Here is a 24,683-nt window from a genome sequence, read left to right as displayed (position 1 = left end):
ATACTGCTTCATGGTGCTTGGCAGCCCTCTCTAAGCGGTTTACAGAGTCCGCCTCTTGCCCCCAACAATCCACATCCTCATTTGACCCACCTTGGAAGGACGGAAGGCAAAGTCAACCTTGAGCCGATCAGGATCAAACTTCTGGCAGTGGGCAGATATAGCCTGCAACATTGCATTGCAACAAGTCCACCACTATGGTTTGCTTGCTTGCTTGCTTCCTCCCTATTTTCTTTCTTTCCTCCCTCCCTCCCTCCCTTCTTTCCTTCTTTCCTCTTTCCTCCCTCCCTTCCTCCCTATTTTCCTTATTTCCTTTCCTCCTTTCCTTCCTCCCTCCCTCCCTTCCTCCCTATTTTCCTTCTTTCCTCCCTCTCTCCCTACCTATTTTCCTTCTTTCTTCTTTCCTTCTTTCCTCCCTCCCTTCCTCCCTATTTTCCTTCCTTCTTTCTTTCCTTTTTCTTTCCTTCACAAGTAATAGCACTTATGCTTATTACCCCTTCACAGTGCTTTACAGCCCTCTCTAAGCGGTTTACAGAGTCAGCCTCTTGCCCTCAACAATCTGGGTCCTCATTTTACCCACCTCAGAAGGACAGAAGGCTGAGTCAACCTTGAGCCTGGTGAGATTTGAACTGCCAAATTGCAGTCAGCCAGCAAACAGCAAGAAGTAGCCTGCATATTGCACTTTAACCACTGTGCCACAATGGCTCTTTTAGGCAAGAATTAACAACATGGGAAACCTCCTAATTATATTCCATTCCCTGTTTTAGCTACTTTATTTAGCTCAGGTAAAGACAATAGATTGTAAAGTGATGTTCATAATGATTAGGTCAAAAAGAGTATGGACTACCTGGTCTGGTCTTGTACGCTTGATGTTCTACACATACGACGGAAGAATCTCCTCTCCACTGAGGAACAAATCAGCTCAAGAGAATGTGCAGCAATAGATAATTATGGATCCAGTGATTTTGTTGTCTGTTTTGTTGTAAGTCACGGGAGCTCACTCCATTATGCGGCGCTAGGGATTCGAACCGCCAAACTGTCAACCTTTGTAATCGACAAGCTCAGCGTCTTAGCCACCACATCCCCTTGGGGTGTGGAATATTTGTTTGCTTGTTTATTGGAATTTGTCAAACAAAAATGAGAACAAGAATAAGAGAATAAAAATACAATGACAGGGACGATAGGCACGTCAGCGCACTTATGCACACTCCCTCTACTGACCACTTAAGTAGGAAGTGCTTAATTTGGGATGTCTAGTTGGACTTCATCACACTTCCTCTTCCAGACCCAAATAGTTTATTGCCCAGAAGGAGAGAACATGACTTTCTTTTTCTTTTAGATTTAATGCCCTTCCTTCCTTCCTTCCTTCCTTCCTTCCTTCCTTCCTTCCTTCCTTCCTTCCTTCCTTCCTTCGCTGGAATTGCTGGATCTGCCTCCGATTAATGATCAACTTCTACCATCTTTGCTTATCTGCAAGTTTGTGTAGCAAAACGTGTTCACCTAGAATGAAGACGTTCATTCCAGCCTCAGAGGATTCCTGGTGAAGAACTCCCAACAGAAGTTAAAACAAGAACAACAACAACAACATACTTAGAATCTGAAATCCCCATTTTTCATCCCTCCAAAATCATCCTCACTTGACTTTGTCCCTTGAGAGAGCTGAATAATTGCCTCAGGAATTCCGTGGCCATCATTGCTGGCCCCAGAGATAAAGGCACTTTGGGGAAGAAAATAAAAAAAATATCTTGATAAGATGGGGAATTTATTCCAGGCTGACTGTGAAATGACAGATCTTTTTTCTTAATTACGGTGGCTCTCAGACCAACACCTGTCCTTAACCATTCTGTCTTGAAGGATCCCTTCCCATATGTTTTATTTATCCCACAGAGACTCGGCAGACGAATGGCACGTAGACGAGGTTTGAAAATTGAAAACTTGATTCTAATCTTCCCACCTTCTTTGGGGACATCTTTTGAGTGGCATGTTCCCCAATACCATTTTTTCTCCATGGGGATTGGCTGGGCACCCGTAGGTATGGTAGCCAGTCTTGGCACTGATCGAATATGTAATCATGCAAAATTGTATTGTTCTCCAGCCTATCGATACAATTTCATTTGAAGGTGCAGGGGTCTCCAACCTTCGCAACTTTAAGCCTGGAGGACTTCAACGCCCATACTTCCTGGGGAATTCTGGGCGTTGAAGTCCTCCAGGCTTAAAGTTGCCAAGGTTGGAGACCCTCGGATGAGTGTACATTCAAAGCGACGATAAAAGTTGTTCTAAGTTCTAATCTGTCCAGCCTCGTGCATTTCGGAGGCTGTGGGATACAGGCAGAAAGAGAGCCCCATTATTGTCTTCTGACAACACCTCCCTGCTGCCCGGCTCTTGTTAAAAACACCACAAGTCCTGTTGTTGCTGAAATGAATCATCTACCCAGGGCTGCCCACTGCGCTTATTGAGCTGTGTTACAAGGAAATAGATCTCAGATGGCTCCGTGGCAGCCAAAACAATCTGTCATTTTTAATTCTTTCTGTCACCTCATTAGGTAGCTGGGATACTGACAGGAGGTGTGTGTGTGTGTGTGTGTGTGCAGGCATTTGTGTGAGTGAGGGTGCGGGGAAGAACCTCACCCTCAAAACATCTTCAACACGCGTTTCCTGTTTTCAGCCCCCAGATTCATCCCCAAACACAGGTAGCTCATGAGTTAATAATGACATGAGATGCCAGGTCACCTTAACAAGGGTAGAATGAAATCATTGGAGGGCTGGTTCTGACACAGAAAGGGCACACAGATATGTAAATTGGAGACACATATCATGTGGCCGGCATGACTCAACGCCGCAGGCGCAGGGAGCGCTGTTCCCTTGCCAACAAATGTGGTCCCTATTTTTCTACTTGCATTTTTGCGTGCTTTTGAACTGCTAGGTTGGCAGAAGCTGGGACAAGTCACGGGAGCTCACTCCATTACGCGGAACTAGGGATTCGAACTGCCGAACTGCTGACCTTTCTGATCGACAAGCTTGGCGTCTTAACTACTGAGCCATTGCGTCCCTGTTTGGTATCTTATGTCTTTCACTTTATTGGTTGTATGTTATGATTTATGAATATAACTTATGATTTATGATTTATCACTTTGTTGCTTGACAGTTTACGCATCAAAGACAAATTCCTTGTGTCCAATCATACTTGGGCAATAAAGAATATTCTATTCTATTCTATTCTATTCTATTCTATTTACTCTACTCCACTCCATTCCATTCTTTATTTCTCTACTCTGTTCCATTCCATTCCATTCTTTATTAGTCCACCACTCCACTCCATTCTTTATTTCACTCTATTCTACTCTACTCTCCTTATACAAAAATATAGATTTTGCATGCAAATAGATGACAAAGAAAAACACCAGCTGATTTTCTGCAAACACACATTGGCTATCATCTTCCTAATTCCTACAAGTCAATACAGACATTTGCTTCTTTTAATGTAGACACACTGAAATCTCAATTTATTGGAAGCTACAGAATATGTTCTGGGGCCTCTGATCATGTCTGCAGTTAACATACTGAGCTGGCAGTAATAATGTTTATGCACAGATGTAAAGAAAATGCTGACAGATTAAAAAGGAGTCAGACTGTGTTTGCAGGATATTCATTGTTCTGGTTTTTTTTTTAAAGACTGCATCTGACCAGGAACAAACACATATTTTTCTCCCTCAAGAACTGAACAAGCTCACAATATGTTAGTCGACTACTTCAAATTCCCAGATTCTGAACCCTTTGGAGAATTCCAAGCGTTGGTTTTAATTGCAGTTGCAATTAGCAATTACTGTAAATGATTGCCCTACTAACTGACAAGGTGTACCCACCTGGATAAATGAGTTTAGTTTTTTTTACTATTTAAATACAGGATTTGCTTGTGGGGGAAATTTCCCCTTAAATTACCCTACCATATATTTAAGATTTGACACAAAGGTACCAAATTAGGAGAGCAGAACGAACGGGAAATCTAGTGGCATTTCTTCTTGTCAATTTCAGTTTTCTTTCTTTGATCATGAAATGGAAGATAGAATTGCAACCGTGTCCTCCAGAAGGTACTTTCTCTGGATCCCGATAAGACAAGATATGTGTAGGAGTTTTGGCATCTCAAATGCGCCACTTGTGAACAGGAATGTGCTTATGGAGCATAAGAGCTGAGGTGGTGCAGTGGTTAGAGTGCAGTACTGCAGGCTACTTCAACTGACTGCTAGCTGCAGTTCAAATCTGACCAGGCCCAAGGTTGACTCAGCCTTCCATCCTTCCAAGGTGGGTAAAATGAGGACCCGGATTGTTGGGGGCAAGAGGCTGACTCTGTATACCACTTACAGAGGGCTGTAAAAGCACTGTGAAGCAGTGTATAAGTGTAAGTGCTACTGGTAGTCCTTCCTTCCTTCCTTCCTTCCTTCCTTCCTTCCTTCCTTCCTTCCTTCCTTCCTTCCTTCCTTCCTTCCCTCCCAGTGGTTAGAATGCAGTATAGCAGGCTAACTCTGCCCACTGCCAGCAGTTCGATCCTGACCAGCTGAAAGGTTGACTCAGCCTTCCATCTTTCTGAGGTGGGTCAAACGAGGACCCAGATTGTTGGGGGCAAGAGGCTGACTCTGTATACCACTTACAGAGGGCTGTAAAAGCACTGTGAAGCAGTGTATAAGTGTAAGTGCTACTGGTAGTCCTTCCTTCCTTCCTTCCTTCCCTCCCAGTGGTTAGAATGCAGTATAGCAGGCTAACTCTGCCCACTGTCAGCAGTTCGATCCTGACCAGCTGAAAGGTTGACTCAGCCTTCCATCTTTCTGAGGTGGGTCAAACGAGGACCCAGATTGTTGGGGGCAAGAGGCTGACTCTGTAAACCACTTACAGAGGGCTGTAAAAGCACTGTGAAGTGGTATATAAGTCTAAGGGCTATTGCTATGGACATTTCTTAGCTGCAGACCTTCCATCTATCCTAAGTTTCATTTTTGAAAAATGATTATTTTTAAATACAAGTAAAAGTGAAACTATTCTCCTGCACGTCACCACACAGGCATCATGGATGTGAGTAGGATTTTTAAAAAAGAAATTTTTCACAATTTCTTGAATATGCCAACTCTGCTGAAGGAAAAATATGCAAAGGAAACTGGGAGTGTCATAGGGCTGCCATATTCTGAAGGGGAAGGGGTTGGAAACACGGCAAAGAGCCCCTTCACAACTATTCCTGATGCTTTGACCTTGGTGACGTGCTTTGTGGCAGCCATTTGGTCAATGGGCGAGCTCCTCATGGCAGCCATTTTGTTTAGATGTCTACCTAATCAACTAAATTTGATGGAACCTAATGGGAATTATTCATATCATAGAAATGTATTTATTCATGGAAATATTACTATTATTCTTCTCTGCCTTCCAAGAATCTATCTCTCCCCACTTACAACTCTAGCCATGTTGCTTGTATCTTTCAATTTGTATTGTTTAATTGTTTCCTAGTATGATTTGATAGCTTATTAGTAACCTTGAGTAACACTAAGGGTTGTATCTTATGATTCTTGAGGAATGTATTTTTATTCTCCTTATGTACACTGAGAGCATCTTCACCAAAGACAAATTCCTTGTGTGTCCAATCACACTTGGCCAATAAAGAATCCTATTCAGTTCTGTTCTCTTCTGTTCCATTCCATTCCTTGCTCTCTTCTCTTCTCTTCTCTTCTCTTCTCTTCTCTTCTCTTCTCTTCTCTTCTCTTCTCTTCTATTCCTATTCCATTCCATTCCATTCCTTATTCTGTTCTGTTCTGTTCTATTCTATTCAATGTAACTTCACAAATTAGCAATATCCAGAATTGGAGACATGAAGTGTGAACCTACACACAACTTAAAGTTTCTGGTTTTACAAATCCATGTGTTGCTCTCCACCCTGAAAATTTGAATTTTTTTGAAGGTGTCCCTGGAAAAAAACATATTTGAGCAAATCTCTGACTTTGAAGAATATTCATAACTCCGTAGCATGCTTCAATTTCTTCCGAGTAGAAGATTTTTCATTTTAAGAAGTTTTTGTACTGAATATGACTCACATCATCTTGTTTCTCCTCTGTCTTCCCCATCTAAGAAACCCAGTCAAGGAGGGTAGAAAGCTGACTTCCTACTTTTTTCCCTCTCAAAAGTTGGAACTGATAGCCCTCGTCCCTACGGTGCTTCCTTCACCCATCTCTTCCAAGAAACTGCCTCATTAGAATAGCATTAGTAGGTGAGAACTTATGAAATGGTCTGTCACAATTATGCAAGATGTAATAAATGTAGGAGGTTTGACTTGGATGTGCAATATGAATGCTAAACATTATGCCCAAAGAAGTGTGGGAACATTAAACATCTAGAGAATAGACGGTCTCTGTAGATTCATAAGCAGTCAGATATGAAGGAAATTAATGGGCAAAATGGCTACACAACTATGGAAGAAGTTGATAAGTAGCTAAAGGGGATGATTTATGCTAAACTAATGAAGCAGCTTTGGGAAGTGCATTGTCATTTGAGAAATAATGTGATAGTTGTCCCTGTGGGAAAATAAGTTGGTCTTTCTTTGCCAAATCTACATCTGCCCCTATTGATAGATGATATGGAGACCTTCCCTTAAGAATTCGCCATTGCTTCTTGGTGATGAGGCAGCAGATAAGGAAAGTGAAAGAGGAGCAGCAACTAAATATAGAAGCAATTGATTAACAAGTCACTGTATTTTGACATGGTTACATAAATATATCTGTTACTTCAAAAACCTTATCACTTGCCAAGATAAGGGAAGAGATTAGCAGAAGAGAAGAATATCAGAATAGAGGAGAGGAGATCAGAATAGAACAGAACAGAATAATATTGGGATATAGAGTAGAAGGGAATAGGAGTAGGGAGAGAAGAGATCAGGAGAAGAGAAGAATATCAGAATAAAGAGTAGAGTAGAACAGAACATAATTCTTTATTGGCCAAGTGTCTTTGGACACAAGGAATTTGTCTCCAGTGCATACGATTTCAGTGTACATATAAGCAACAAGTGATAAATCATAATCATAATACAATCATCATAAATCCTAACATACAAGACTCAGTGACAGTCATACTAAATAAAAGCAATCAGCATATATCGTCAGATACAAACAGCAAAGCAGGAGTCATAATAGGCCAAAGGAAATAGGAAAGGTGAGAAGGCAATAGTAACATAGGCCTAGTACATGTCACATCCCAGGGCATAGACAGTGTTCCATGGACAAGAATTGGTTGTTTAGCAGAGTGATGGCCGGGGGTGGGGGGACGGGGACTGTCCTATGCCTGGTTATTTGGGTGTGCAATGCCCTATAGCAGTGACGGAGAACCTTTCGGGCACCGAGTGCCGAAAGGGTTGCACAAAAGCATCATTGCGTCAGGGCCGCCCTCTGGAAAAGCTGACCTCCCATACAACAATCAGCTGGCCGGCGTGCATGCACACACCAGTTTTCAGCACATGCGAAGGACGGCTGAGCGACACGCGCACATGTGTGGCAGAAACCCAGAAGACAAACAGGCAAGGCCACGTGTGCCGGGCGACATGGCTTCGTGGGCCACTTTGGGCACGTGTGCCATAGGTTCCCCAACACAGGCCTATAGTGTCATCTTGGGGGGAAGAGATTGAAAAAGTTTATGTCCAGGATGTGAGGGGCCTGTAGATATTTTCCCTTCCTTCCTTCCTTTCTTTATCTTTCTTTCTTTCCTTCCTATCATCTTTCTTTTGGTCTGTCTGTCTTTCTTTCTCCCTCTTTCCTTCCTTCCTTCCTTTCTTCCTTCTTTCCTTTCTTTCTGTCTGTCTTTCTTTCCCCCTCCCTCCTTCTTTCTTTCTTTCTTTCTTTCTCCCCTCCTTCCTTTTTCTTTCTTTCTTTCTTTCTTTCTTTCTTTCTTTCTTTCTTTCTTTCTGTCTCTTTCTTTCTCTCTCCCTCCCTCTCTTCTTTCTTTCTTTCTTTCTTTCTCTCTCTCTCCTTCCTTCCTTCCTTTGTTCAATGTGGTGAAAGAAGCGCTGCAGCCTGTGCTTTCCACTCACATTTCCTTCAGTTCTTTATCTTTCCACAGAAATGCTTGAACAGTAACTCCGAGAAACACCCTCCAACAGACACCTGTCTCTCTGCTCGTCTCTTACACAGAAGAAGACAGTCCTTGATCACGGAGGCCACCGTCTCAGGAAAAGGCCGGCTCTGTTTCTTAACCATCCCGATAACCGTGTCAAGAATCTGAACACCCAGGTTGCCATTCTCGGGGCCTGTTTTTCAAAAGCCAGATGTGCACAGGTGTTCGATAGCAAGAGACGCAGCATCCATTAGGGATTAGGAACTCGTGGAGAAGGTCAGCAGAGCTCATTTTTACGAATTTTGTGGGCACACAAGTGTTTGGTACACGAAGTGAAAAATCACATTAACTTTCTTGATGTATGGTTTATTATTTTTTATTTGGTACTAACTCATAACCTGGCGTTGCCCAGGTTGTAAAACGAGGCAAAACTCACTTAACCCCCTTCTCTATTAGCAGCATTTGTATTTGAACCAAGAGCAACTAACGTAGTTTACATTTTCTATTTTCTACAGCAGGTACTGAGATAAAGGAACTACGAAGGGCTAGAAATTTGTACAGAGAGATCTGTTGTGGCCAGCCAGAGAGGGGGCCAGGGCCGTCCGACAGTTATCAGCTGCCTTCGGAGTCAGACATCAGTGGGGCAGACAAACAGCTGGAGCCTGTTCCCAGAGTGGCCAGACGAAGTGAACAGCTAAGCAGCAAGGGCCGACTTGGGAGTAGGGAACGCAGGTGGACGATGACTGGCCCCTCCCAGAGGAAACAAAAGAGGAGCGAAAGGGGAGTGGAGTTTGCAGGAGACAATCAGTTCGCTTCATTGGTTCGTGACTCTCCGAGACTCCTTGCCAGGTTCTGCAGAGATCGGCCTGGCAGCTCTCCAAGCCAGAGAAGGTCTGTGACTGTAAATCCTCCCTTGAAAGACTTTGCTGGATGTGAAGGAGCAGAATTCATAGTCAATGAATAAAATGTTTTTTTGTTGGGACCAGGAATTTGCTTCAGGCTCTTGGGAAGCCTCAGTCAGAACAAGATGAACTGCCTTGTTGATAGACAGACCGTGTGTTGTGCACATAACGAAACGTAGTTTGGAGGGAGGATCCATGGGGATGTCAGATCTTGCTCATTTACAACTTATTTGGGACTTTCATTTAAAAATGTCAGCTGAGCCCCCAATTCTCAAGCGATACTATTAAGATGGTATAAAATACCACCAAATACCAGCAGCTCCAACCTAGCAGCAATTACCTAAAAGCGTTTCCCCCCCCCCTCTCTATATCTCTTCCAATTTTCCTTTGGGGAGTGCTAACTCAGTAAATGCTCAGTCTACATAAACAAAATATTGGCCGTAACTCTTTGACGGGCTTAAAATCATCTCTAAATGTTTGGGGGATTTTTGGTTTTGGGCTTTGCTTGATAAAAGAGACTTTGGGGGAATGCTAATGGATACAAGCTAAACATCCGAACGAAGGGAACTTGGCCCATTTATAAGCGACAAACAATCCAAGAATAATCAACAAGATATTTTTTTTTAAAAAAATGCTGGTTTGTGCTTTAAAAAATGGTGGAATTTGTTCTGTAGGTCAGCTGGCAGGTCTTCCAACCACAGAAGTATAGACAAGGAATTGTCTCCCCTATCTGAGCACCAGGCCTAAGAAGCATATATGAGAAGTTAAGATCTATTAAGTTAATTAAGGCCCATCCTATTTCCAGCTTTCTCAAAATGCTATCCCACGTTACAGCAAGGTACGGATGCTTTTCTGATCTGATGGGCCACATTGCCCAACATTCCTGCATGGTGTGTATGCCTGAAGGAGGAGAACTGAGTTGGGGAAGTTGTGCAAAAATAAAACTCAGAGCAGGAATGGTGGAAGGAAGAAGAAAAGGGAAGCAAGAAGAAAAGAGGAAAGGAAAGGAAGAAGAAGGGAAGGGAAGCAAAGCGAAGGAAAGGAAAGGGAAGGAAGAAGAAAAGGAGGAAAGGAAAGGGAGAAGAAGGGAAAGGGAAGGAAAGGGAAGGAAAGGAAAGGGAAGGAAGAAGAAAAGGAGGAAAGGAAAGAAAGAAGGAGGGAAAGGAAGGAAGAAGAAAAGGAGGAAAGGAAAGGAAGAAGAAGGGAAGGGAAGCAAAGGGAAGGAAAGAAAGAAGGAGGGAAGGGAAGGAAGAAGAAAAGGAGGAAAGGGAAAGGAAGGGAGAGAGAAATGAAGCAGGCAAGCAAGCAGGGAAAGAAGAAAGGAGAGGAAAAGGAAAGGAAAAAAGGGAAAGAAAGAAAGTGGGAAGGGAGGAAAAGAAAGAAAGCCCAGATAAATCAAGGCGTGTCTCTCTCTATATTCCCTGTAGTGGCCCAGAATCCTGAAAGACAGATACAGTTTTTCAGTCTGTTCTAGTTTACTCTATGATTATTAAAATCATAATTGCTTGCGGATCAGAAGGCGAAAAGTCAATTCCTTTCAGGGAGTTGATTGGGGGGGGGGGTTAACCCTTTCCTTTGCACACAAGGATTAAACCGAGGGCATCACAGAACCTGCAGCCTTCTGACGGGTGGCAGAATCTGCCAACTTTGAGGGAAGGAATTGATTTCCTGTATATTAAACGAAGGATTTAACCGGAGGCTGCCGGGGGATCTATCTGACAGCGAAGGACAGGGAGGTATAAGATAAGGGAGCCCTTTGGGGGAAGGAGGGGAGTGAGACATTTTCTTCCTTCCCCGGACTTCTGTCCTGCCCAGATGTAACTCAGTTAAAGCCAAGAAGGGCAGAGCCTCACAGCAGAAGCTGTTTCATAAAGCAGATAAAATGGACGCTTCCTAAAAGAATGGTTCCTGGCCCTTTTAGCATATCTTCCCTCCAGTGCTGATATTTCTGCAAACACCTATGGCTCCTCACTGTTTTAAACTCTTTGAAGCATCAAAAGGCAGGAGGAGGAGGAGGAGGAGGAGGAAGAGAGAGAGTGGGAAGAAGGAAAAGAAGGAAGGAAGGAAGGCAAAAGAAAAAAAAGAGAGAGAGACAAAGAAAGAGTGAGAGAAAGAGAAAGCGAGAGAAAGAAGAAAGAAAGAGAAGGAAGGAGAGGGAGAGAAAGAAATAAAGAGAGGGAGACAAGGAAAGAGCAAGAGAAAGAGAGAGGAAAAGACGAAAGAAAAAGAAAGAGAGAAGAGAAAGAAAGAAAGAAAAGGAAGGAAGGCGAAAGAATAATAGAGAGAGAAAGAAAGAGAGAGAAAGAGAGAAAGAAAGGAGGAAGGAAGAAGGAAGGAAGGAGAGAGGGAAATAAAGAGAGAGAGACAAGGATAGAGAGAGGGAAAGGAAAGAAAAGGAAGGATAGATAGATAGATAGATAGATAGATAGCGCAAAAGAAAGAGAGAAACAGAAAGAGAAGGAAGGAGAAAGAGGAAGAAAGAGAGAAAGAGAAAGAAAAAAGAAAGAAAGAGAAGGAAATAAAGAAGAAAGAGAAGGGAGGGGGAAAGAAGTGTGCAGAGAATGAGTCTAGAGGCTAAATGATGAATGGTTGAGGGAACTCAACTGCTAGGGATTCAAACCGCCAAACTGCTGACCTTTCTGATCGTCAAGCGCAGCCACTGAGCCACCACGTCTCTTATCCATTGCCTATATAAATGCTAAACTGAGGTCCCTGCACAGCAGGGGTGGGGGGGACAACCAAGTGCAAAGATTGAAATAACTAAAAGAGGTCATCTCAGCTTGGCCACTCACCAGAAAGGAGCCCCGGGAGAGGAGCATTTCTTGAGCAAGCTCCTCTGTCACCTCAATGTTCCAGTTGTGAAGCTTTCTTCTGCACTTCTGACAAATGGCGAAAAAACATTTGACTACCAAGGTAAGGTTGCTTTCAACTTGAGATTATCTCAGGGTCTCCAACCTTGGCAACTTAAAGACTTATGGACTTCAACTCCCAGAATCCCCCAGCCAGCCTTACCTCGTGGTTATTATTACTGCTGTCAGAAGGAATATATGTTTATTTTACGTGCGCATGCTTGGCGGGGGAATTCTGGGAGTCGAAGTCCACAGCTCTTAAAGTTGCCAAGGTTGAACAACTATCGGATCATGTCATGTTTATGCAGCTTTCATGGAAATAATATACTGTAGTATACTGATGGGGAAGAAATGGAGGGAGTGACAGATTTTATTTTCCTGGGTTCCAAGATCACCGCAGATGGGGGGACTGCAGCCAAGAAATCAAAAGAGGCTTGCTCTGGGGAGGAAAGCGAGACAGCCGACTAAAAAGCAGAGACATCCCCCTGCCAACAAAAGGGCGTATAGTCAAGGCTGTGGTTTTCCCAGTTGCAATGGATGGCTGGTAAGATTGGACCATGAGGAAGGCTGAGTGCCAAAGAATGGAGGCCCTTGGACTCTGGTGCTGGAGAAGAAGACTCCTGCATTGAGTCCCTTGGACTGCAAGGCCATCCAACCGGTCAGTCCTAGAGGAGATCAACCCTGATTGCTCTTTAGAAGGCCAGATCCTGAAGAGGAAACTCAAAGACTTTGGCCACCTGATGAGAAGGAAGGAGGACTCCCAGGAGAAGAGCCTCATGCTGGGAACGATGGAGGGCAAAAGAAGAAGAAGGGGACGGCAGAGAAGGAGGTGGCTGGATGGAGTCACCGAAGAAGCAGCCGGCGTGAGCTTCAATGGACTCCAGGGGATGGGAGAGGACAGGAAGGCCTGGAGGAACGTGGTCCATGGGGTCGCGATGGGTCATACACAAGTTTGCAACTAACAACAAGCGTACCGTAGAAGGACTTTGCTACAACTTTCTTTCAAGAGGTTAAATTCCTCATTTAGGCACCAATTCTGGGATCCTTTCGAAGTCTCCCATCCAGGTTCTAACCAAAGATGAACCTGCTTGACTGAGCTACATTCCAATGTGTTCACACGTTAAACCTTCTGAAATGATTCCGCTCCCCACTTCACATAATTTTGAATGTAGAGCAAATAAAAAAATCTTAGCACCTCCTCCTCCTCTTCCTCACTTCTTTTCTCTCCAAGTTGGCTTCTGCTACTGTTTGCAGATAAGGAAAAGAGAAAGGGAAATTTTCTACGTAGACAGGGGAAAATCTTTGAAGACACTGATTAGAAAGTTTAAGAATTGGCAGGGTCGATATTTTTCTCTTTCAGGTAGAAAAGGAATTCTCACATGATTTTTTTGTAATAAACTAAGAAGAACTTTGAGGGACGAGGTGGCTCAGTGGCTAAGATGCTGAGCTTCTCGATCAGAAAGGTCGGCAGTTCAGCGGTTCGAATCCCTACCACCACGTAATAGAGTGAGCTCCCGTGACTTGTCCCAGCTTCTGCCAACCTAGCAGTCCGAAAGCAGGTAAAAATGCAAGTAGAAAAATAGGAACCACCTTTGGTGGGAAGGGAACAGTGTCCCGTGAGTCTTCGGTGTTTAGTCATGCCAGCCACATGACCACGGAGACATCTTTGGACAGCGCTGGCTCTTCGGCTTTGAAACGCAGATGAGCACTGCCCCCTAGAGTCAGGAACGACTAGCACGTATGTGCAAAGAAGAACTTTGGACAGCTCTCAGACCTGCAAATTGGCAGAACAAAACTCAACATATTTGCTCTTCCCGTGGAATCGTTATTACCGTGCTGGCTTTTGCAAGACAGGAGAACATCTGTGAAGCAAACACCAATGGGAAATATCGGCCGTCTTTCGGTTTGGATTTGGCAAAATGACTTGCAAACCTCTGGAGGCGGCTACGCAGCCTCCTTTAGAGTATTCCCACCCCTGCTGTACAAACAAGCGTGAAAACTCAGAGCTTCTCTTAAAAGCCCCAGAAGTCTGACTTAATGCAGTTAGAGCCGTGCGAAATGTCAGCGTTCCAACGAGAGGAATATAAGGCACCATTGTTCCCTTAATTGAGGTGCAAAGGAAGAAACGAACCCATTTTTTAAAAAAAATGCAATAAGTCATATCCATAGGCACCTCTCCCTGCCCCCCCCCCCAAGATTTGGACCTGCTGTAAGCAAGATTGCAATCACTATCATCTTCTTTTAATGACCCCATAATCCCTTGCATGGGGGTGGAGTCTGGGCAACTGAATGGAGCTCAGTGTTTACTGGCCGGATGCTCTTCCTTGTTGCCAATGGGGAGTTTTGTTAGGCAGATATATCCTCATTGTGCCCAGAGAGAGAGAGGAATAACTGACTCTACCTAGGATCGAACTGACAGCCTCTTGATTGTGAGGCGAGAGCGCCACCTCTAGGCCACCGCAACACTCAGTAAGCAAGACTGTAATATCACTTGCATATTAAATAGATAATTTAATGACTCACCCTGTCACATTTTCAGATCTTTTGATTCACGTGTTTTCATGGGGAGGAATCTCAGGGATGAAATGCTACTGGTTCAGGTCAGTTTGCCCAAACCAGTAGTAAAAAATGCTACCGTTCACCTGGTTGGGTAGTAAAAAAGATGCTTTAAAAAGTTTTAAAAAAAAATCCCCACAATCAGCTGTGCTGTGTGATCATCGGAAGGTTTTTTTTAAAAAACTTTTTTTTAGTACTTTTTTACTACCTATTCACCGGTAGTAAAAAAAAAAGCTTTAAAAAGGTTTTTTAAAAGTTCCATCAATCCGTTGTGCAACAATCAGCTGTGCCTGATTGTCTGTGAAGTCCCTGCTTGTTGCAGAGGACATTTTGTGTGAAGTCCAGATCCTTTTGCGTTGTGTGTGAGTCCGTTGTGCAGCCATGCCCACCCGGTCACATGCTCACGAAGCCACACCTGCCTGGTTATATGACCACCAAGCCACGCCCACCAAGCCACGCCCGCAGAACCGGTAGGGAATAATTTTGAATTTCACCACTGGTCCCTCTCTTCTTACAGCAATACAGATAGTTACAACCTCGTTACCACCATTCGTTTCGTGACTGTTTGACGTTATAAAGGCAGTGGAAAAAGTGACTTAGGACTGTTCTTCACACAACCATCGTAGTGCCCCCACAATCATGTGATCAAAATGCTTGGAAACTGGCATGTATTTATGACAGTTGCAGTATCCCAGGATTGTGGGATCTTCTTTTGTGACCTCCTGACAATCGAAATCAGTGGGGAAACCAGATTCACTTAACAACAAAATGAACCACGTTATTAACTTAACAATGTTAAGTGATTTACTTAACAAATGAAAGAAGACAGGTTGTTAAATGGGGCAAAACCCACAGAACAAGGGCCCATTTGAGGAGCCCAAACCACTTTGTCCCAGGTAGAAATGCTTAAAACAATATTTTTTGCATAAGTTATTGTCACTCCTAAGGAAATGATTGATTTAACACATTCAGCTCAGCGAAAAATCAGTTGCTTCAAATTACACTGTTGGCTTCAGTAAAAATATATCGACTTGAGTCAATATTGCTTAAATTAAATGGACTTTGAGGAAGCAATACTGTCTTGCCAGGTGAAAGTTGTACGAGAGTTTAAAAATTTCTAAGCCAAGAGATCGACGTACTTAAAGAGAGATGAACAATAGTTTTAAAAATGCACCTAAAGAAAAATATAATTATTTTTAAAAACATTAATTGGCTGTAGGAATACTGAGCACGTTCTGTACATTTCTGATATATGCTGACATATATTAAATATTATCTATGTCTGGATATATGAAATTTATTTCAGAATTCAATTCTGTGTTAAACATATTAAGGTATTAATTTAGTACTGCATTTTGATAATACTCCATTAGATACATAAAGTATTGTTGTTGTGAGTTGGGAAGTCATGTCCAACCCATCACGACCCCATGGACAAGGTTCCTCCAGGCCTTCCTTGTCTTCTTCCATCCTCTGGAGTCCATTGAAGCTCACGCCGACTGCTTCTTCAGTGACTCCATCCAGCCACCTCCTTCTCTGCCATCCCCTTCTTCTTCTTTTGCCCTCCATCGTTCCCAGCATGAGGCTCTTCTCCAGGGAGTCTGTATAGTGACCATATAGTTGTTCTGACCCAGGCTTCCTTAGAAAGCAAGAAGCAGAGCCTTGGTCCCGGCAAAACCCCTTTTATTTACACTATTGTGAATTCCTTTCAATCTCAGTCAGCAAGGCTTTCGCAAACAGTCTTTCAGAAGAATGTTTATCCACATGAACCTTATCTCGCTTGGAGAATTGCCAGATAACTAGTTTCCAAACGCAGGGCAAGGCAAAACTTGGCACAGAGTCTCTTATAGCCGCAAACAGAGATTTCCACTCTTGAAACGACCGAAGGAATGAATTATTTCCTGCAAAAGCCCCCTCCCCCTTCGCTCCTCTTTTGTTTCCTATGGGAGGGGCCAATCACCCCCAAGGTGTGGCTTTACTCCCAAGTCGACCCTGCCTTCTTAGTTGTTCTTGTCTTCTAAGCAGCTCTGCGCATGCGCACACTGGGAACAGGCTCCAGCTGTTCCTCTGCCTCACTGCTGTCTAGCTCCCTCTCTGCCTCCGATGCAGAGCCCACGTCTGAGCTTCCCTCAGTCCCCAGGACTGACCCAGGTTCCTCCCCAACCTCCTCACTCTCCGACTCTGCTGCCAGCTTCACTTGCTGCTGACAAGCCACAACAATAGTGACGTATTGGTAAAAAGCGTCATTGTCTTTGATTTTTGATGACTTTGTGGTCATCTTAGTGTCACTTTTCTGGTGACAATTTGGAAATGTTTCTTCACTGTCTTCTTCTACAGTTAGTTTGACTTTCTGGTCCAGCCTTTAAAATACAAGAAGCTACAAGAAATGTAAGTTCAATGAAACAGAAATGATAGCATTGGTTAGCAGGGTTGGGTTTGGGAGAAGTATCAGGAACACTCAAGAGCTGTAGAGTAAACTGGAAGTGTGATGCCGGAGAAAATTATTGCTAGTACTTTGGCCTGCAGGCATCTATGGAGCTTCTCAGTCCTCCAGGTCATGGTTGTCCCCAAAGTGCTTCTTCAAGAGGCAACTGGACGTTCTTGGTTTTTCTTTGAAGATGTATCGCTTCTCATCCATGAAGCTTCTGCAGTTCTGATTTTCTTTGTTTGTTTTCTCTTGAAGATGTATCACTTCCCATCCATGAAGCTTCTGCAGTTCTAAATGGACTTTCTTTGTTTTTTCTTGAAGAAGAAAATTCTTATATGACAAGCAAAATGTCTTCAAGGCAAAACCAAGGAAGTGCAGTTGCCTCCTGAAAAAAGCACTTTGGGGACTTGGACAGCAGGGAAAACAAATAATGTAATCGTTCCATGCAGTTTGGAAGGCAAGACTTTCCCGATTCCTGGCCAACAAAGCCAGTTGCAAAGGAGGCCAACAGAAGACATGATTGGCAATGAAGGAAAAGAAGAAGAACTGAACTCAGAACTGAAGAAGCTTCTTGGATGAGAAAAGAAAAGTCCAGTTGCCTTTCGAAAAAGCAAAACCACAGGACAACCACGGATGACGGTGAATCTCCATAGACATATTGAAAGGCAAATGAAATAGTCTGCAGTTAGGTCTCTACCTGACAGAGGCAACTCGAGGCCTATCCTACCCTTACTCTCCCCTGGAATGTTGAGTAATATGTATTTTGCTGAACTCCCCACAATCTGCCTTGTTAGAGCCTCATTAAACACTGGCTGCTCCGAACAAGTGTTTGTGGGGCCGCTGCTAATGATGATGAGGGAACTTACGGCTCCGCAATTAATTTTTCTCCCTTCCTTCCGATACTCCAGATAACTCTGCAGGCACCGTTTCCCACAAACAGCTGCTAAGTAGTAGCCCATGCAAATGAGGTGTTAACAAATCCAGTTTGCTGGGTGGCCAGGAGAATGGCATCTTCTCTTCAGGGTCTCTGAAGAGTTTTAATCAAGGAATTGCCGAAGAGTTCGGCTGAAGGGGAGTTTATGCATCCGTCGAGAGCTTCTTCAGGAGCAGAGTTGGTAAGACTAATCAGCAGATTAATCAACTAAAGTCGGAAGGAACTGATTGGTGGGCTCCAATTTCAGTCAGCTTTGGAAAAGGTTTGTCTGCGGAAAACGGAACGAAGAATAAACTTTACTTTTTTCCCAGGCCGTTTCGTTCATCTGACAGGCGAGTGGTTCTGACGTTAAACTCAGGCAGTCCCTCCCAGTTTGAAGAAGTCAAGGTAGAACTGATCGGAGGTAGGAACTTTCTGAGTTCTGAGGAGAACTTTCAGCAAGAATCTAAGGTAGTGATAGAACTTTCCAGAAATCTAGAGCCAGATCTTGCCGGTTTTCCCTTCAGGGAGGTTTTGCGGCCTTTAAAAGAAAACATAAATCTCACATTACTTGCGTGCATGCTCACAGACGTAATTATGGTTTAGTGAGTTTATTAATATTCCCCAGCAATTCCCTTTACCAAAATCCAGAACTATCTCCATAAACCCAGCCATGAGTAGAGGAATGTTAGGCCACAGAGCAATGGCTGAAGAGTCCACAAAGCAATAGAATAGAATAGAATAGAATAGAATAGAATAGAATAGAATAGAATATGGAGTAGAGCAGAGCAGAGTAGAGCATGGAATGAATATAGAATAGAATAAAATAAAATAGAGAATGGAATGAAAGTAGAGTAGAGTAGAAGAGAACAGAACAGAATAGAATATGGAATAAAAACTGAACGTTTTAAAGAAGATGTTGGATAGCCATTTGTCTGAAATGATAAAGGGCTTCCTGCCTAGGCAGGGGGTTGGACTAAAAGACCTCCAAGGTCCCTCCCAATTCTGCTATTCTATTCTATTCTATTCCATTCTGTTCTATAGAGTAGAGTAGAATAGAAAATGGAATGAATATAGAATAGAATAGAATCTTTACTGTCATTTAAATGTACACTGATCAGCAAACATTAAAACGAAATGCCATTGTGCTTAGCTCTCCAAAGACAACCATTATGCATATACCCACATAGGCACACATATATGACCAGAGAAGCATCACAGCCTACTTTGAATGTATACCTACCTATGGCAAAAAAAGAGAGAATATTGCGAGTTTACAAGATGGATGGCATCAGGAACAAAGCTGTGGATTCAAGGTGCAGGTGCCTCATTCAGGTGCACCTGCATTGGCAAACAAAGCACTTGGAAGTTTCTCAAAGAAAATAAATCCTCCAGACAAACTTAAATCCACACACAACAGGCCTCATGAGGCAAGGAAAGTCCAGAGTTCCCAAGGCATCGTTCAATTCCAAACAGGGTATCAGTCCAAAATGAGGCAGGAATCATGACAGCCATAAAACACACAGCTAAGAAATGAACTCATTGTTCCCAGCATCGCCTCCGTCTGTTTACTGTGCTTCTGATGCAGCCCATCAAGAAGGCGAGGGCTGCCTCCTCGCGAGTAATCTGGCTGACATTCTCTGCTTCTGCCTTTTCTCTGCCCTATGTGTTCTTGGTGTCAGGGTTCCAAATAGCATCCAAAAGTAAATCGGAGTCCGAGGCAAAGGATTCCTCAAAGTTCTAATTTATGAAGAGAGCCACGTTGGCACATCTGGGAAAACCCGAATCTGAAAGCTTCCAGGTTTTCCCCTCCCAGTTGAAAGTTCAATATCCTGCTCCCCCCGCACCCACAAGCCCATCCCATGGTCCAATCCTCCACTGCCACGCTGGCAGCTTCCACCCATGCAGTTCCAGCCAGGTGCAGAGAAAGATGACCTTGGCTTTTTAAGAAGAATGTTATTATGGCTACATATCACCCAACTCCATATAATCCCCCCTCCCATTTTCCCACATTAGAGAATAAACAGTAGAAAGTGTGGCAGGTCTGAAGTCCAAAAGGAAAGATGGCTTGCAGGCATGACACTTGGATCAGCTGCAGAAGGCAGTTCCTCTTCCTCTTCACTAACCATCTGCAACTGCAAACTTTCCCCAGCTGGAGCCTCAGCCAAATCTGATCCAGACGGCTGTTTGGAGCCATCAATTAACCCAGCTCCTATGTGTCACAGTTGAGACACTCTGGGCGGCTTACAATGTTATAGAATGTTGAAGACATCACACATTAAGAGTTAACAACAACAACAACAACAACAACAACAACAACAACAACAACAACAACAAAAACTAAGGAAGGAGCCAATGCATATAAACAGGGGGGGAGGTAGGTTCTCCTTCTGAGTCTACTAACCACCTTCAGATTAGGACACTCCCAAGCCAGTTGGCAGAGCCAGGACTCCAGCCCTTTGGAAGAGTAAGAAGATGGAGCCTATCTCACCTCAAGGGACACAGAGTTTTGAAGATGGGAAGCCACAGCAGAAAAGGCTCTTCTCCTGGACCCCACCAGATGGAAATCCTTCAGGATCCATAGCAAAACCTTCTGCCCAAATCAGGGGACAGGCCAAGATGATCCATCTACTCCTTTATGCCAACTTCCTGCTTGGTACATTTCCTGTACATTCAATCAGAATAGAGCTGGAAGGGACCTTGGAGTCTCTTTTGTCCAGTTCTCATCATGGGTAATGCTGAGTTCTGATGAAATTTTAATGCTTGCTAACCTACTCATCTCAACCTACATACTTTCTTTGGGAGCAGATCAGAGGTGGCATTCAGCAGGTTCTGAGCAGTTCTGGAGGACCGGTAGCAGAGGTTTGGAGTAGTTTGGAGAACCGGCAAATCCCACCTCTGGCTGGCCCCGCCCCCATCTATTCTCTGCCTCCCGAGTCCCAGCTGATTGGGAGGAAATGGGGATTTTGCAGTATCCTTACCCTGCCACGCCCACCAAGCTCTGCCACACCCACCAAGCCACCCCCACAGAACCGGGAGTAAAAAAAATTGAATCCCACCATTGGAGGAGATTTAATGGCAATGTAATCTGTAGGATTCAGCTGCAAACCCCCACCTCAGTTTAATACAGATTTCACCTCTGAACTTGGATAACTCAACAACTCGACTGCCCATAAATGAACACAGGAATTGATTTTTAACTAATACCTAAAATTATTTAACAGTGTATCTGTTGGGTGATTTTTTTTTAAAATGAGCGCACAGTTTTTACTTGTGAATTCATGACTTTATGCCTCTAATTGCTTGGCGATTCAATTGCAAACCAGTTTGGCTATTTAAATTTTATTTATTTTATTTCAAAAATGTCCTCCTCAGATTAATTTACAAGGAAGAATGTGTTTGCTATTGTAAACGCAGGAATGCATTTGCAAATTCATCGCCACCTGGAGTTTTTGCCTATTGTCTTTGCTGCCTTCTTCCTTTTCATTTATTTATATTTGTTTTTGCAAATCAGCTCTTTGCACACTTTTAGTGTTAAGTATCTCATGTAACTTGATATCATCGACGCAATACGATATCCATGCTCTTATTTCGCCTCCCAAAGGTATTTCAAGCTGAATTAGAAGGTCACCTACTTAACTGTATTTGCAGCGACTCGAGTTCAGTGGTTCTATTTCTCAACGCAAGTCAGAGGCCTCATCTGAAAAGCACAATAAAATAATAATAATAATACAGAAAACCTGGGACTTTCAGTTATGGCATCACTACCATTCTATGCCCTGGAAATCTGACACTTCATTTTACGCAGTTTACTACCTGGTGCAAATACCTTTCATTTGCAGGTTCATATAATTTTATTTGGTTAGAGAAAAGGAAACATTAGGCCAGGAAAAAAAAAATTCGATAACTGGGCTTTTTATATTCCTGATTTCAACGGGTTATCTTTTCTTAGTTCGTCTTAGGATGCAATTTTGTATTATGCATTATCCTTAATCAAAACTTACAGGCACTTCATTTCTTCTTATCTTCGAATGAAAATGTGTTTTCTAGTTTATAGTAGCAAACTTAATATATTATGATATCTGAAAATTCATCACTCTTATACTTCTCGTTTATTTATTACAACTGGCAGTTTTGTTCTTTCCTAAATATATGTAAATTTTCCTGAACGTACACTCCATTTGATCTATTCAGTTGTGTTTATTCTACATTCAGTTGTGTTTATCATAATAATATTTACATGAATTCAAGGACCTGGTAGGGCAGATCACCTAACTGTAGCCCTAGATTTCAACTCACACCCCCACCTGCGCCTGGACCAGATCTACGTCTTGGCTAAGAGTGGACACCTGGTGGGACATAATCAAGACCTAAGGAATCCATCCAGTGCACAGGGCGATAAGGGAGGCATGTTTCCATTTAATTTGCAGAAGGGCAAGTCCAGAGAGGGTAAACAGCTGATAGCGATATGGAAGAGGGTAAGAGATGTACACGAAGAATATTTGGGAGCCATTTCAAGCCTAGCAGGTTTAGGTTTATTGGTATGACCTTCGTTGACATTTAGAATGGAATAGAATAAATTAGATATAATAGGAATAGAGTAGAGAATGGAATGGAATGGAATAGAATAGAATAATGGAATGGAATAGGATTTTTTATTGGCCATCTGTGATCGGACACACAAGGAATTTGTCTCCGGTGCATAAAAGATATAAGTGATTAGTCATGATCACAATCATAAAATACATTCCTCATAAATCATAAGATACAACACGCAATGATAGTCATAGGATCCTAAATCGCAATCAACATAAATCATAATTGAAGAAATAACATAAGCTAAAGATCAGCTTAGCAAAAGAAAAGCTGTGGGGGAACTTGCAAAAGTCAGAAAATGTTGGGTTGAAATGCAGGCAAAATGGTGAAGAAACGGGGATAAGGATGGGCAGCTGGCGATCTTGAACTTTACATGCCCCTTAAGCAAAGCGGAACATAGAGTGGCCATATTTCATCTCCCCGTTGGGCTCAGAATCGCATTCTGGCACCTACATATTTCTGCTTTAAGAGAAGTTTAGTGATCTCTTTGCCACTCTGTGCATTTTTCTGCCATATAATTCTCCTCTGACAAGTTTTCCTTCAATTTCCCTTACATTCCCCCCCCCCCTTCCTTCTCAATTATTTATTTTTATAGAACTAAAAGGCCAGGCAGCATATAGGTTTAATTTATTAGTGTTATTATATATTTATTATTAAGTTCATGTTTCACCTATATTTTGTAGATACAGTATTTTCACAGCCTACTCCCTTCCTTTTCTTTCTTTCTTTCTTTCTTTCTTTCTTTCTTTCTTTCTTTCTTTCTTTCTTTCTTTCTTTCTTTCTCTCTCTCTCTCTCTCTCCCTTCCTTACTTTTTCCTCCCCCCTCTCTCCCTCCCTTCCTTCTTCCCTCCATTCCCCTCCTCCTTCCTCCCCCCTCCCTCCTTCGTTCCTTTCTCCTTCCTCCCTTCCCTCCTTTCCTTCTTCCCTCCCTTCATCTCTTTCTTTCTCTCTCTCTCTCTCTTCTCCCTCCCTCCCTCCCTCCCTTCTTTCTTTCTTTCTTTCTTTCTTTCTTTCTTTCTTTCTTTCTTTCTTTCTCTCCCTCCCTCCCTCCCTTACTTTTTCCTCCCTCCCTGTCTCCCTTCCTTCTTCCCTCCATCTCTCTTTTTCTTTCTCTCTCTTTCTCTCTCTCCCTCCCTCCATCCCTCCCTGAAGCAATTCTCTGGGGAAATTCTGAGAATTGAACTTTGGAAGTCAGCTTTATTAAGGGAACATTGGCTGCTCAAATTCAGGGAGTTTAAAGAAAATTTTACTTTTTTTTTTTTTGTCTCGGAGTACATTAATTTTTGAGGTGACCAGTTGTGCTGTTGTGTCCAAAGAGAGGACTTTTGGATGTTAGCCCAAAGTTTTTTGGTGGTGGAGAGGTCCCCAAGAGATATGGAGATGAAACGTATGGAATATTTGAGGGGAAAGGAATCTCTGAGTTGGAAATAATTTCAATTTCTTGGAAGCATAGCAGAAGCTGGAGAAATGAATAAGCCTCAAATTTCCTGAATAACTTAAACAGCATTAGAAAACACCAGTCATTTTCTATAGACCTTCTGCAGATTTTCCTAACGCTTCCTGGGCCTCTTTAATTACCTTTCTTAGTTAATGAGTTAATTTATAAACTAGTAATTAACCAATGTGGCTGCCGATCTTTTATACCTTGATGAATTCAATTAAAGCATTATTTATCTGGCCTTTCCCATTACCAGAAAAAAGAGTAAATGGCAATAAATGACAAGATTCACAGAATATCTTTGGAAAGCTCTAGCTAAGAATTGGGCCATGTGTACTCCGGCCATTTTTTTGAATGGACAGTTACCAGATATATGATATTTGCTTTTTAGAATATGTTTCTAATGATGATTCCAGTCCCCTTTTTTAAGTGTGTGTTATTCTATTTTTATTAAGATGAATTCCCTTGAGCTTTTGCTCTTTTTTAAAATGTTTTTATTAACAATATTTTCATTTTTTAAAAACCCAAATATCATCTCTGCAACATTTCCACATCATTAAGCCTCTATTATACTCTTTTTATCTGTACATGTATACCTTTATATATCTATATCTATCTATCTATCTATCTATCTATCTATCTATCTATCTATCTATCTATCATCTATCTATCTATCTATCTATCTATCTATCTATCTATCTATCATCTATCTATCTATCTATCATCTATCTATCATCTATCTCTATCTATCTATCTATCTATCTATCTATCTATCTATCTATCTATCTATCTATCTATCTATCTATCTATCTATCTATCTATCTATCTATCATCTTTCTATTCCTATTCCTTTATCTATATCTATAACTATAACTATATCCATCTAACTATTGATGTATCTATCTTTCTATTCCTATTCATTTATCTATATC

Source organism: Natrix helvetica, assembly GCF_964273705.1.
Source record: "Natrix helvetica genome assembly, chromosome: 7".
Lineage (NCBI taxonomy): Eukaryota > Metazoa > Chordata > Lepidosauria > Squamata > Natricidae > Natrix > Natrix helvetica.
This window is presented reverse-complemented; position numbering follows the sequence as displayed.